This window comes from Macrotis lagotis, chromosome 6, assembly GCF_037893015.1.
Source record: "Macrotis lagotis isolate mMagLag1 chromosome 6, bilby.v1.9.chrom.fasta, whole genome shotgun sequence".
Taxonomy (NCBI): domain Eukaryota; kingdom Metazoa; phylum Chordata; class Mammalia; order Peramelemorphia; family Peramelidae; genus Macrotis; species Macrotis lagotis.
In genome coordinates this window covers 92390862-92404962 of record NC_133663.1, presented here as the reverse complement: position 1 = coordinate 92404962, position 14101 = coordinate 92390862, and the positions used below count along the sequence as shown (strand labels likewise).

The following is a 14101-nucleotide window of genomic DNA, read 5'->3' as shown; positions in this document are numbered from 1 at the left end:
GGGCAAGCCACTTAGCCCCATTGCCTTGAAAAATCAAAAAAATATATATGCATGACAGATTTTTAAGTTGAATCTGCGTTATTAATATTTTCTCCATCACAATACAAGTGTAAATGTTTTTCAGTGTAAATTGAAAACTTCATAATTGGTTCTTGTGAGCAGAGTTGAAGAAGATCTTTGCAACAAATTTTTCTGATAAAGTTTCATATCCAAGACATATAACAAGCAGACCCAAATTAAGAAAAACAAAAGCCATTCAACCCTCATTTGGCAACTGATCAAAGCATATGAAGAGCTTTCAAAAGAAGAAACACAAGCTGTCAACAAACATAAGAAAAAAGTCTAAATCATTATTAATCAGAGAAATGCAAATTAATGCAATACTGAAATTCCATCTCAGATCCAACAGAAATAGTTAGATGCTAAAATGGACAGAGCATTGAACTTAGAGTCAGGAATAAAAGGAGTGCGAATTCGAATTCTGCCTCAGAATTTACTAGCTGCCTGACTGGACAAGTCACTCAACCTCTCTTTCTCAATTTCCTCATCTTTAAAAAGGAGATAATAATAATATCTACCTTCAGTGGTTGTTGTGATGATCAAATGAGATTATATGTATAAAGAATTGTGTAATAAATACTAGTTATATTACTAGATTGGGAAAAAATAACAAAAGGAAAATGACAATTATTGGAAAGGCTATGGGAGAAAATAAGAACACAAAGAACTGTTGGTAGAACTGTGAACCAGTCCAACTATTCTGGAAAACAAGTCAAAACTACACCCCTCCCCACAAAAAAAAAATCAATAAGCTGTGACTCAGAGGTACCACTACTAATTATAAACTCTAAAGAGACCAAAAAAAGAGGAAAAGGAACCATATATACAATAGTTATTTATAGCAGTTCTTTTTGTAGTAGCAAGGAACAGGAAACTAAGGGGTTTCCCATCTATTAGGGAAATGGATGCAAAAGTTATGGTCTATAAATGGAATGGATTATTATTGAGTTATAAAATCTATGAAATAAATAGCATCAGAGGATGAATTCAGGCTTCTGAGAATATTTGGATAAGTTGATGGTACAGAGTGAAATAAGGAGAAGCAGAATTTATGCAATAACAATGTCATAAAGAAGCACCATTTCTAAAAATTTGAGAATATTTATGCATTCAATGGACAACTCTAATTCTAGAGGGCTGATGATTAATCTTGCATTCTACCTCTTAAGGGAGGAGTGATAAACTCAAAATACAGAATGAAACATACATTGGAGGATGGTGGGACATAACCAATGTGAAAATGTTTTTTGTTTGTTTAACTCTATACATTTTACAAAGAAAGATACTTCATATATATATATATATATATATATATATATATATATATATATACACATTAATAAGTGCTTTGTTGTTTTGGGGTTTTTCCCAAAATACAGGAAGGAGATGGGAAGATAAGAGAAATAAGGAGCCTTCTCAGTCCATCCATCAAAAAAAATTAAAGGAGGGCTTTTTTAATAAAGACAAAAGAATAAAAGAAAGGCAGTTACAGTAATTGAAAACCATAGTTTAATCTTATCATTTACTTTAAAAGAAAAGCAAATTGTACATAATAGAACTCTGAAGCTTTGTGTATAATCCTTTTCTGCTCCATGTTTGTGCAAAGTCCCATTCTATTTGATATTTTGAATATTTGAATAAATATGTAACCCATATTTTGATTGTTAGATATTTATAAAATATGGCCTACATGAGGAGTAGAAATGCAGAAGTTTTGGAGAAGAGATATTAGTCTATTTTGAGAGAGAACAAATATGGCCACGGACAGAGCTGTTTAAAGAAGAGAACAAATTTTGGAAGGCAAACATATAAGGAAAAGCATATTTTTCAACATGTTCCTGTTGAACTTTTGAATGTTTCAACATGTTCCTGTTCCTCTTGGATGACACTGGGGCCTCTCCGAGCTTAGACAATCTTGATTCCAAAGTTCATTTACTCTATGCATATGCTAATCTTTATAACTTCTCTGATTTCTATTTGCTGCTTGAATAAATGAGTTTAGTCACTATTTGTGACAGTTGTACATAATTAGCATTTGGTGGGAAAGAGTCAAGCATATGTGGATACAAATTTCTCTTTAAAAGGTAAGAACTAGAAAAAGATAAATAAAAAAATAAGGACTTGAAAAGTGGTCTAAATCTTAAAAAAAAATGATAATCACAATCATACAATCATTCCCCTATACCAGACACTAGAGGACAGATAAATATAATTCTAGTATTATTCATTTTCAGAATACAGGTGATCAACCATGACTAGTCACTGCCTTTTCTTTTTTTCAGGAAAGAATCAAGATCTCCAGGGAAGAGAATTGGACAAGATTCCAGAGCTCCCTATTCTTGTCTCTCTGTGAGTCACATTTAGATAAGCCCGGTAAATACAGACATAACATACACATATGCACACATGTACGATATATACATACATATATGTATATATCTTATGTGAGCAACAAAAATACTCATCATACAAGAATCTTCCACAGAAAAATGCCAATAATTTCTAATCAATTATTTTGCAAGAATTTTTTTAATCCATTGAATTTCTTTTCCAGTGGTTCTGAGGTTTAGTTTTATCATGAATACCATGAGCTATAGTAGATATTTAATAAACATATACTCCTTTTTGTTTACCCTCTTATATAAATCCTTGTGTCTTCTTGGTCTACCTTTCCTTATTTAGTCCTTTTCATTTGAATTAGTGTTGCCTCTAACTATACACTGAGTTGTAGGAAACTTCTTTGACTTTGAAGATGATATTTTCCATAATCAACTCTCATTTTATCTTCCTATTCAAGAAAACAAATTTCAGGGCATTATTTTTCCTTTTCACAGTGAATAAATTTTTCTTTTAAAGCACACATGTGCTTTTTATATGTACTTATGTGTTTTTTATTTTTATTTTATTTTATGGAGTTATAATGGTCTTAACCATTCCTGCCTAATGATTGCTGAATTTATTACTATGTTGAATCTCTTGAAAATTTTAATGCTACTACATGTATAATTAATTGCTATATGTAGATGCGTGAAAAAACCATTGGTTCTGTTTTCATGATTTGCCTTTGTCAGTTGTATTGTTTAAGCATGGAATATTAATTCAATTGAGTATTGTTGCTATAATGCTGCATATTTATTATATGCATCAATATTTTTGTATTAATGTGAGCACAAAGGGAGTAATCTCTAAAAAAGATAGGCAGTGAAAGAATTGAGTGACAGTTTTATTTGCATTTGAAAAAATATAATAGTAGGAGTAAAGCTATACCTAAAGGTATACCTAAAGCTATACCTATATTTTAAGGAAATTGGTCAGAAAAATGAAAGTCAGAAAAGAATACAGTTAAGAACACTAATATCAGACTAAATAAAACCATTCAAAAAGTTTTTTCCCTTCAATCCTACCTGAGAATTTCCAAGGGAAGAAGGGGAAGGGAACATGTAATTATTAAACATCTACTATCTACCAGGGACTTTACAAATATTTCAATTGATTCTCACAAAAACAACCCTAGGAGATAGGTGCTATTATTATTTCCATTTTACAATTAAGGAAACTGAGGCAGACAGAGGCTAAATGATTTGCCTGGTATCACATAGCTAGCAAAGTATCTGAGGCAGAATTTGTACCAGGGCTTCCTGAATACAAGCCTCTCTGTTTACTGCAGACTTAGCTGCCATTGAAATATATCTGAGGAAATGACAATAAGAAGTTATTCCTAAGAGTTTCAAACTAATCCACACTTTGAGGTAGAAGAATTGCTTTAAAATGTAGGAGCCCTTCCAATCAAAGGAGCTTTTTTGCATAGAAATGGAATATCACAATGAAATACAGAATGTAATATAGGATCCTGGGCCTGGAGTCAGGAAGATTTGAGATCAGATTCAACCCCACATACTTGCTAGCTATGTGAACCAGGGCAAATCACTTTAGCATCATCTGCCTCAGTTTCCTCAGTTAAAAAATTGGCATAATAATGGCTTCTACCTCATAGGGCTACTGAGATGTTCGAATGAAATTATATTTGCAAAGTACTTAGTGATTGGCATATAGTTAACACTTAAGGGAAGCTAGGTGGTACCATGGATAAGGCACCAGAGCTGGAGTCAGGAAGACACCTCTTCCTGAGTTCAAATTTGACCTCAGACACTTACTGGTTGTGTGACCCTGGGCAAGTCACTTGATCCTATTTGCTTCAATTTGTTTATCTGTAAAATGAAAAGGAGAAAGAAATGGCAAAACTCTCCACTATCTTCCCAGAAAATCCCAGTTGGGATCACAAAGAATCAGGTACAACTGAAATGATTGAATAACCACTGACATTTAATAAATGTTTGTTCTCTTCCCCATTTTATCTGTAAGGCTGACGTCATAATCCTTTTATTGATAGATACCATAGGTGGCATTTTATCTGGACATAAGCCATGTCCCCCCAGGAGAATAATACTAGGAGGATTGGACAGACAACAGTAGTCCTGAGACACATACACTGATTATACTGGCATACCCTGGGTGAGATTTCTTCAAATTACTTCTTTGATGCATGATGGGAAGTCATTTGGTATGAATGTATACAAATTTTAGTGGAACTTATAAGAAGAGTAGATCACAAGATGACTATACTAATTTCGTCTCTAATAATATGCAGCAAAAAAGAAGGGGGGCGGCCTTTTTTGTTCCTTCTCCAAAGGGAATAATGTTTCCAGAGATTAATGAGATGGTCATAGTGTGAAAGAGTAGGTAAAAGTATATTATGGGGACTGAGGTAAGGCTTGACTCCCCGACAAATGATATTGTTTTGTTTTGTTTTGTTTTGTTTTGTTTTGTTTTGTTTTGTTTTGTTTTGTTTTTCATCTCTTCAGGATACAGACCTACAATGGTATTGTTGGGTTAAAGGGTATGAACAATTTGATAGTCTTTTGAGTCTATTTCCAAATTGCTCTCCAGAATGGTTAGATCATAGTCATGATAAAGTGAAGGGCATAAGCACTAGCAACCTAGGGGAAGGTAGGTGGTACCATGGATCCCCTAAAATCAGGAAAGGACACCTGAGCTGAATTTCAAGGGAAAATTCTAAGAGAAAGAGGTGAGAAGGAAACTCATTCTAGGAAGGAAGAACAGAGGACAGAGATCAAGTACCTGGAATAAGAGATAAATAGATTAGTTTGATTGAAATATAGAGTACATGGAAGTGGATAATATTCAATAACCTTGGAAAAGTAGGCTGGAAATTTGGAACTATCCACCAAAAGCTATCAATATTAAACTGTGCATACCATTTGCCTTGGTACAATCATATGAAGTTTATATCCCAAAGAATTCAAGAAAGAGAGTCCTTTTTGAACCCATGTGTACAAGAATATTTATAGTGGCAACGAATTAGAAACAGAGGAGCACCCATCATTTGGGAAATGGGTGAACAATATGAATGCTACAGAATATTGTTGTACTACAAGAAATGAAGACTGGGAGGGTTTCAGAAATACCTGGAAAGACTTGTATGAACTAATACAGTGTGAAGTGAGGAGAACCAGGAGAGTAGTTTATAGAATAACAACAATAGTTTAAAGACAATGAACTTTCAAAGACTTGGGAGTTCTGATCATCCAAATTACCAACCACTATTATAGAAGACTCATAATGACACAAGCTATCCACTTTCAGATGGAAAAGTAATAAAATAACATTTATGAAAACATAATTTTGGGGAGTCTTGGCCTATGTAGGAATTTGTTTTGCTACTCATTTGTAATAAGATATGTGACCTTCTTTCTATTGATTGTGGGAGAGGAGAGAGAGATGGAAGGAACTCAAAACGGATCTTTATTTGAAAAAAAAAATATCACTTTTAAAAGAAAGAAGAATAAGAGAAAGAGGAGGAAGGAGATGAAGGGGAAGGAAAAGGAGGAGGAAAGAGAAGGAAAAAGAGGAAGAAGAAGAAGAAGGAGAAAGAAAGAAAGAAAGGAAGGAAGGAAGGAAGGAAGGAAGGAAGGAAGGAAGGAAGGAAGGAAGGAAGGAAGGAAGGAAAGAAGGAAGGAAGGAAGGAAGGAAGGAAGGAAGGAAGAAAAAAGAGAAAAAGCAGGCTGGAACCATACTGCGCAGGGCTTCAATTGCCAGATTTAGATGTTTGTATTTTATCCTAGAGGCAAGCAATCAGTAACCATTGACATTTCTTGAACAGGAATACCTCACCATCAGACTTCCATTGTAGGATTAGATGACTGGATGTTTCTTCTCACCTAGATGTTCTATATGTATTACCTTTCTCCAGAAACTCTTGTTAACAGAGCATAAAACAAGTTTCTGGTCATGCAGCTATTGGTTCATCTTACCTTAAATGCAAAGATTACAGAATTACCAAATTGCAGAACTGGAAAGGACTTGAGAAGGCATCTATTCTAAGAAATTAATATCTGAGCATGAATCAATTTGATAACACCTCTGACATGGTCATTCAGCTTTTGATGTCCTTCAAGGAGGGAGAGTCCAGGATTCCCTATACAGACTACTCTTGAACAGGTGTCCTGCCAGTTGAGCCTCAAGTTTCTTCTTTCTGATTTCTACCAATTTTTCTTAGTTCTATCTTCCAGGGTCAAGGAGAATCAATTTGACTCCATTTCCATTCTGATAGGACCCTTCAAATTATGGGAAATAGTTACTACTTGTCCCTCTTCTTCATTTAGATCAGAATAGAATCTAACATTGTATGTATGTCACAATCTCATCTTCATAATGGCCGAAAATTGTTAATACTTTCAGAATTACCTTCTTGGAATACAGAGAGGTGAATGGCATATGGAAAGTATGTACCGCACATAAAGAAAATTCTTTCCCATACATATCATAGTTTCTCTTTTCCAAGGATCTTAATGACCATTTGGATATTTGCCTTTAAGTAAATATGAAGTCCTATTTCCTTCCACACAGGAATTCACAAAGGCTGCCATCATGCCTTCCAAACCCTAACCAAATTTAATTTGAATGGAATGACTGGGAGGCAAATATTTGCTATCCTCCCTCAGAACTGCTGTTCCACAAGCATCAAGGTAAGCTGGGACTTTGTCCATTTAAGCCAGGAATCAGGGTTCTTCAGGTGTTTTCAACAATCTAAACTTTTCTGTTCTTAGGCGGAAAAAACCCCTTAGACTATTCATATTAAGGATCGTCTTAGTGATATGGAAATTTAGAGCAAGCGAACTGACTCAGAAGCAACTTGTTACATGGAAAACCTTGGTCAATCAAATGTTCAGGAAATGGATATTTAAATGAACTGAAATCTCCAGTTTGTTGTAGTTCGTCCTTCATTTCTGAAGAAACTAACTGAAGTTTGAGCTTAACACCCCACTCTCATTCCTAAGAGATGTTTATTTCAATGCTTGCATTTGAAAACCATCCCAAAAAGTATTAGTGCAGTTTCTTCCATTATTGGTATGGGAGAATAACCATTCTTCTCCTCCTTGCTGTTTCTAATTTATGTCCTGAATTTTTCCATTTCAGGGGTTTTATTCATTTTTTTATCCCTTCTGATGATTCAACTCTTAGCCACTCTTTAAAACTAGACTGCAAGCTTTCCCTGAAATTCCTGTCCCCCCAACCCAGCATATAACCCCACACCCATTTGGTATAACTTTTTTCCTTCAAAGACCTTAGGAAGTATTTTGTTTACATGCTGTCATTCACTTACGCATGATACTTTTTGTATTGCCAGACTCTTGTCCAAATTGGTACATTTTACCCAATTCAAGATTCTCAGACACTAAAAAGTTTTGGGGTTATCATTTATCTCTTCTTTTGGCTACAATCTCCACTGGTTAAATTCTCTCCATCTTAGGGGCCCAGTAACTAGTGCTCTATTTCTACGTAATTTCTTAACATTTCTACAATTCTATAAAGGAATGTTAACTTCTAAGATTTGGTAAAAACAAGGTACAAACATTTTACCCTATAACTTGAGGGCATAGTTTCCTCTCTATCCCTTGTCTCTAGGGAACCAACAGGCTCTTAACTTGGTGACTTCTTAGCATTTGTCCCATGAAGTTCATGTCCAAAGCTAGAATCATCACTAAAGTGAAATTGGAGCCCTTTTTTTCTCAGGTCACTAAAATCCAGACTGGCTACAATTCCCAATCTATATTCCAACTCCCAGATCCCTATGACTAAAGGAGAATTCTTAGATAAGATTAGAGATTTTTCTCCCTGCACTTAGCTTGGAAAAGAAAAAAATTAAAATTCCTAAGACCTAAGTCTGTTTTGGAGGTGGAAGTGGGGGAGGGGAACATCACCTCAGAACAGAAAGGAGGCTCTACCCATCTTTCTACATTCTCTCACCAACTATGAGTGAAGGAGATATCTCATTCTCTCAAGTCTAGATTCAGCAAAAGCTCTCCTGGGAGCTAACTCATCTCCTTTGATGACTCCCAACAATTCTGGCTACAGAGTCAATCTGAATCACGTGGTAGGACAACACAAACGATCTACACAAACTCCAGTCTCCTGGACTCAGTGAATGATGCCTTTCTAGCAAACTGACCATGTCTGCATACATTCCTGACTTTCATCACATAGTTGTGTTGTTGTAGTTGTTCAGTCATTTTCAGTCATATCTGATGTTTGGTGATTCTTTTTGAGGTTGGTTTTTTTGGCAGATATAGGAATAGTTTGCTATTTCATTTTCCAGCAAGTCATTTAACTTCTTAGGGAAGAAAGAGGAAGGGGAGGTAATGGTGTAGGATGAAGTAAAGAAGAAGAACGAAAAGGAGGGGGAGGAGGAGAAGGACAAGAACAAGGAGGAAGAGGAGGAGAAGTAGAAAAAGAAAGAAGAAATAGAATGGGTGATGACTAACATTTCTTCCCGCTCTAAATTCTGTGATCTTACTCACCAAGGACTTAGACTACATTATTTCTAAGGTCCCTTCTTCATTGATTTCGATAAGCTCTGTAAGAATAGGAGATTGGACTGAATGTGGACTGACCTCAGGACATAACGTGGAAGCAGAATGGGAGGGAGAAGCAGATCCAGCTTACAAGAGCTAATTGTTGGGCAGCTAGGTGGCACAGTGGATAGAATACCAACCCTGGAGTTAGGAAGACCTGAGTTCAGATTCAGCTTCAGATGCTTAATAATTATCTCCCTGTTAATTCCATTGCCTTGTAAAATAATAAAGAAGAGTTAATTGTTAAATTTTTAAAATTAATTTATTTTAACATTATGTCCTTTAAAAAAAAATGAGTTCCAGATTCTGAGTTGGATGTTAAATTGTCAGTATGAGTATTTGCACCTCACTTATGCTTCAAATTAGAATTTGACGTTCTGATTGGCTAGATTGAGAGAGTATGAATGATGCAGATTATACTGTATGAACTTTTCTTTTCAGTGAGCCAGTTATTAAAAATTTACCAATAGATCCCTGCCTTGGAGTTCCTTTTTTTAAATAAATACCTGATATTTAATAGGTTAGAGGAGCAGCACTTACTTTAGATAAGGGAGATAAGTAAGTTCTTCCAAAAACCAAACAAAGCAACACAATTCTGAGGATTTGAGGGCTCCAGAAGCTTAGTAAGTACTCATTACCCAGCCTGTGAACCATCCCTCAGGCTACCATCAGAAAAAAACTGTTGGACACTGTCCAGTTCTTATCCACGTAGGCGAGAAAGTAATGTATCTGTTCATGTGTCCAGACAGATCTCTTCAAAATTTGGGTATTTGCAGGTGGCAGCCCTCACTGTTCTCTTCTCATAGTCAAATACATTTATTCCTTTCCTTCCCATCCCCCTTTCTCTCCCAGCAGACTGCCAAGTATTTCCATTCCATCTGGATTTATGTGTATCAGGAATTTTGTTAGATGCTGTAGTATGCTGAAGCCAAGAACTGGCAAGAGCTATTGCCTCCCATTCCTGCTCAGACTTCTAGATGGAGGATGACAAGTGGGTCAGTACAGTGAAGGAGGTCATATTAGTTATTCTATGGACAAGTGGGGCTGGGGAGGCTTTTCCCCCTCATATCTAGTCCTTTAGACTTTTCTAAACTCTATGTATTCATTATTTCATTTAATTCTCACAACAATCCTGGTGAGTAGACAAAGAAGGTGTTCTCATCTTCATTTTACAGACAAGAAAATAAAAACTCAGAGGGTTCAAGGGTCCTTGATCACATAACAGGTTAGTAATGGAATTGTGGCTAGAGCCCAGAACTGACTCTTGGACCAGTGAGTGGTCTGTCTTTGCCTTATACTACTATGTCTTGAACCCCTTTCCTTCTCAAACCCTGGCTTACTGTTTTGTGTGTGAAAGGTGGAAACCGTAAAGATGATGCCCAGTAGTTACCCTGACTCCCCTTCTAAAGCATGGATATCTAACCTTTTAGTTCTTCTGGGACCCATTGCCCAACAAAAACTTGTTAAAGGCCACATATAGAATTTAATATTTATTTATGACTACAATGTAACTCATACCATATTACTAATGAGTATAATAATAAAGTGTAATAATGCCACAAAAATGGGCTTTGAGGGCAGATTGGACAGACCTGTTCTAAAGTATTTATTATCATAATTTTATAACTATCATATATTATGATATGACATAATATTTTAATACATTATGAATTATAATGATTCATATAATTTTAATTTTATAATCATAATAACTCAGGAACCTTTCAAAGGCCATAAGTTGCAAAATAATTGCTTATCTTCATTGTTTGAGGAATTTTCTCACCAAGAACTTCCCACACTGTTGAAATCACTATCCCGCAGTAAAAAAGCAAAACCAAAAATGTCTACCCTTATATAACACTTGAAGATTTGCAAAAAGTCTTACATTTATTATCTTATTTGATGCTCATAACCACCCTGTTAGAGCATTCCTATTATAACTCCCATTTTATAGACGAGGGTCAGAGAGGTTGAGTCACATAACTGGTGTCAGAGATGAGAATTGAACCTAGGAGCTGCCAACTTCAGAAACAGCACTCCAGTCATTATACTATCATGCTTCTCTAAAATGAAACTGTAGAACAAAGCACATGTTCACAAAATCACAGCATCCCAAAGCTTGGAACAGGTTTTAGAGTGTTTAGTCTAAACTCCCTCTTAGTTCAGGAACCTGGTTTTTTTTAATGTACCCAAAATGTGTAACTTCAGAGAAGTTAGATGACTTATGCAGGTGCACACAGCTAGTTAGTGTCTAAGGTAGGATTCTAGAATCATAAGATCAGGCTCAGTCTCCCTATCTTCAGGTACCACATTCTATCTTCACCCCCACCCTGGACAGAAAATGAGCATGCTTTTTTTGCATAGAGCAGTTTAATCAAAGTACTGATTACTGTGCATCTGGAACAGGAACAAGGACTAAGAAGGGCTAAATAAATGGCCTGCCAACCCACTCTTTCATCCTTGCTGTCTTAATTGAAACAGCCATGAAACACATTTGTAAAGCTCAACATTTCTTGGACCAGTAGCATGTAAAATCACTCAGCAGCCAAGTTGTTTATCTAAAATCCACCAGGGATTTGTGTGCTGCTGTTGTTATTACTTCCTGTAGCAGGAAAACGAAAAAGCCAAATTTAGCAGCAGATCATAAGTGACAGGTTCACTCATTTCTGAAAAGATTGTGATGAAATCTTCTGTCTCATTTACTCCAATCCGGACTTCTCAAACCTCATCCTTCTTGAAACTTGGAGAGGTGATCTCCCATTCCCTAAGCTGGCACTCCCTGAAGGTCTCAATTGTTGTCATTGTGACTCATCTGTAGTGGGTTTGAAGGGAGGCATTGTTAAGGATCTAAGATATTCAAAGACCCTGGAGTTAGTCCTATGGCACAGGTTCTTGTGAGCCTAGCATAAGGGCTCAGCATGTGGCAAGAAAGAGTTGGGTGACATGAGCTGCCATTTTTTTAAAATGACATAATCATTAAACATCAACTCACATGACATTCCAATCTCATGTTTTGGGGCATGTGGTCCTCCAAAGAAAGACAAAGTGAATAAGATTGCAGAAGAGTAGGAAGAGACTTTAGTTCACCCCACTCATTTTACACAAGAAGAATCCAAGGGCTGAAAAAGGAAATGTCAGCCCAAGTTCCAAATACAAGTTAGATGTAAAGCCAGGACTCAAATTCTAGATTTCTTTCATAGAATCATAGAACTAGAAACAGGAGATACCTTAGAGGCTATTTAATCTAATCGCCTAATTTTGAAGATGAAAAAATTTTTGTAATATTTGTAAAGTGCTGTAATCACTTAATAAATTCTTATTTCCCTCCTTCATCCCTTCCTTTCTGTGCGAGGATCAGCCTGGTCTAAATCACAAGGCAGGAAACAATCCAAAAGGGAAGGGAGAAGCAAAGGTTTGGGAGGGTCAGAGTTGTAGAAAGTTGACCAAAAGAAAAAGAAAAATATGGTGGAAGTAGAGTGATTGAACATCAACCTATTTGGCTAGTACTCAGTGACAGCACTTTCTTACATTGCTGCCATTGTTATAAATTACAATCCTGAGCCCAATGCTGGCTGTCCTAGAGATGCTAGGTTGCATAGTGAACATAGTGGAATGATCTTCATGCTATTAACTAATTAGAAATTATAATACATATCATCTCATATGACCAAAAATCAGAAGAAATGGCTTAAAATCCTGGTTCTAATATCTAATATTCCCTCCCTAGAATCTAAAAAAATTAGAAGATTGGATTAAAATGATCTCAGAAATCCCTCCCACCATTTAAAGGGTGCTATGGCAGAAAATTCTCCATACTTTATATCATTACAAATTTCTGACCAGCACTCCATAGAGCAATGCCTAGCTTATGAACTGCCTGTGATCCCATTTGGAAAGTCAAAAAGAATTTTACCACTCCATCAATATTATAAAAGGAACTAGGTTCTTAGATCAGGTCTTAACAATCTCTTTAACCAGTACAGTATCCATAGTCATCATTAGTTATCCTATTTCAATTACACACAGACACTATGTAGTAGTAATAGTAGTAGTAGTAGTAGTAGTAGTAGTAGTAGTAGTAGTAGTAATAGCAGTAGTAATAGAAGAAGAAGAAGAAGAAGAAGAGGAGGAGGAAGAAAAGGAAGAGAAAGAGAAAGAGAAAGAAGAGGAGGAGGAAGAAGAGGAGGATCATGATCATTAGCTTATAAGCTTCTTAAAGGGCAAGGAATGCCTTTTACTTCTTTTTGTGTCCCTAGAACTTAATACAGAGCTTACCACATAATGTTCTTAATAAGTGTTTACTAAGTTGAACTGAAATTTCTACTGGACAATATGAGAGAAAGCCTGGTATGCTGGCTAAAGGGTCTACCTTTGAATCATAAAAACCTTCAGTACTTAAACCTTCTTGTTTTAAGGTACCATCTCTGGCACATGATAACCAGAAAACATTGGGCAAACCACTACTCCCCTCTGTGCCCACATTTCTTCTTCATCTATGTGATGAGGTGGTTAGACATATACCTAGTACAAGTTATTTTTGAGTCCTTGGCAAATCTTGAAAACTGTTCTCCCTGGATGTTACTCTCCATTGGAGTCTTGAGTCTTCACTATAAGATGTGCGATTTGACTTATCACAAAAAAATATTTCCAATATGTCTTGAGGAATGAAATCAAGTGTATTTGTGAACATGATATTAGAAACTACCCTTCCTTACCCAAGCTTGTTATTGAATAATGAAAATTCTTCAAAGGAGGGATTTTCCCCTTTTGTCTTTGTCTCCCCAGGGCTTGACCCGATGTTTGTCAAGAAACACTAATTTGATTAATACTTGTGAATTAATTAATTATTAAGAGTTTAATGGCTGTCTATGTCACCTATTTTTATTTGCAACTTGGGTTGGACAGTGTGGTCTCTGAAATGCCCTAAAGCTCCATATTTTCATCATGGGATTATTCTGTTCAGCACAAGATGATTGACTCAGCCCTCTCCCCATGGTGGAGTCATTGGAGACTGGGGCTCTCAAGGAAGTGATGTGGACACTTCTACTTTTCATTACACTTTTTTACATCTACTCAAGAAAGGGCATTTCTCCAAGTCAGTGCTTCCC

The 14101-nt window shown here is 36.0% G+C and overlaps 1 long non-coding RNA gene across 4 annotated transcripts in view; it reads left to right on the top strand.

Moving 5' to 3' along the window:
- Positions 1-2056: 2056 nt before the first annotated feature.
- LOC141491105 (uncharacterized) overlaps positions 2057-14101 on the top strand; it is a 62100-nt gene continuing 50055 nt past the window's right edge. For all 4 annotated transcript variants that reach the window (XR_012469462.1, XR_012469461.1, XR_012469460.1 and 1 more), the window contains exons 1-2: positions 2057-2144; positions 2343-2409. This is a non-coding gene — a long non-coding RNA (uncharacterized LOC141491105). The remainder of the gene's footprint in view (positions 2145-2342; positions 2410-14101) is intronic.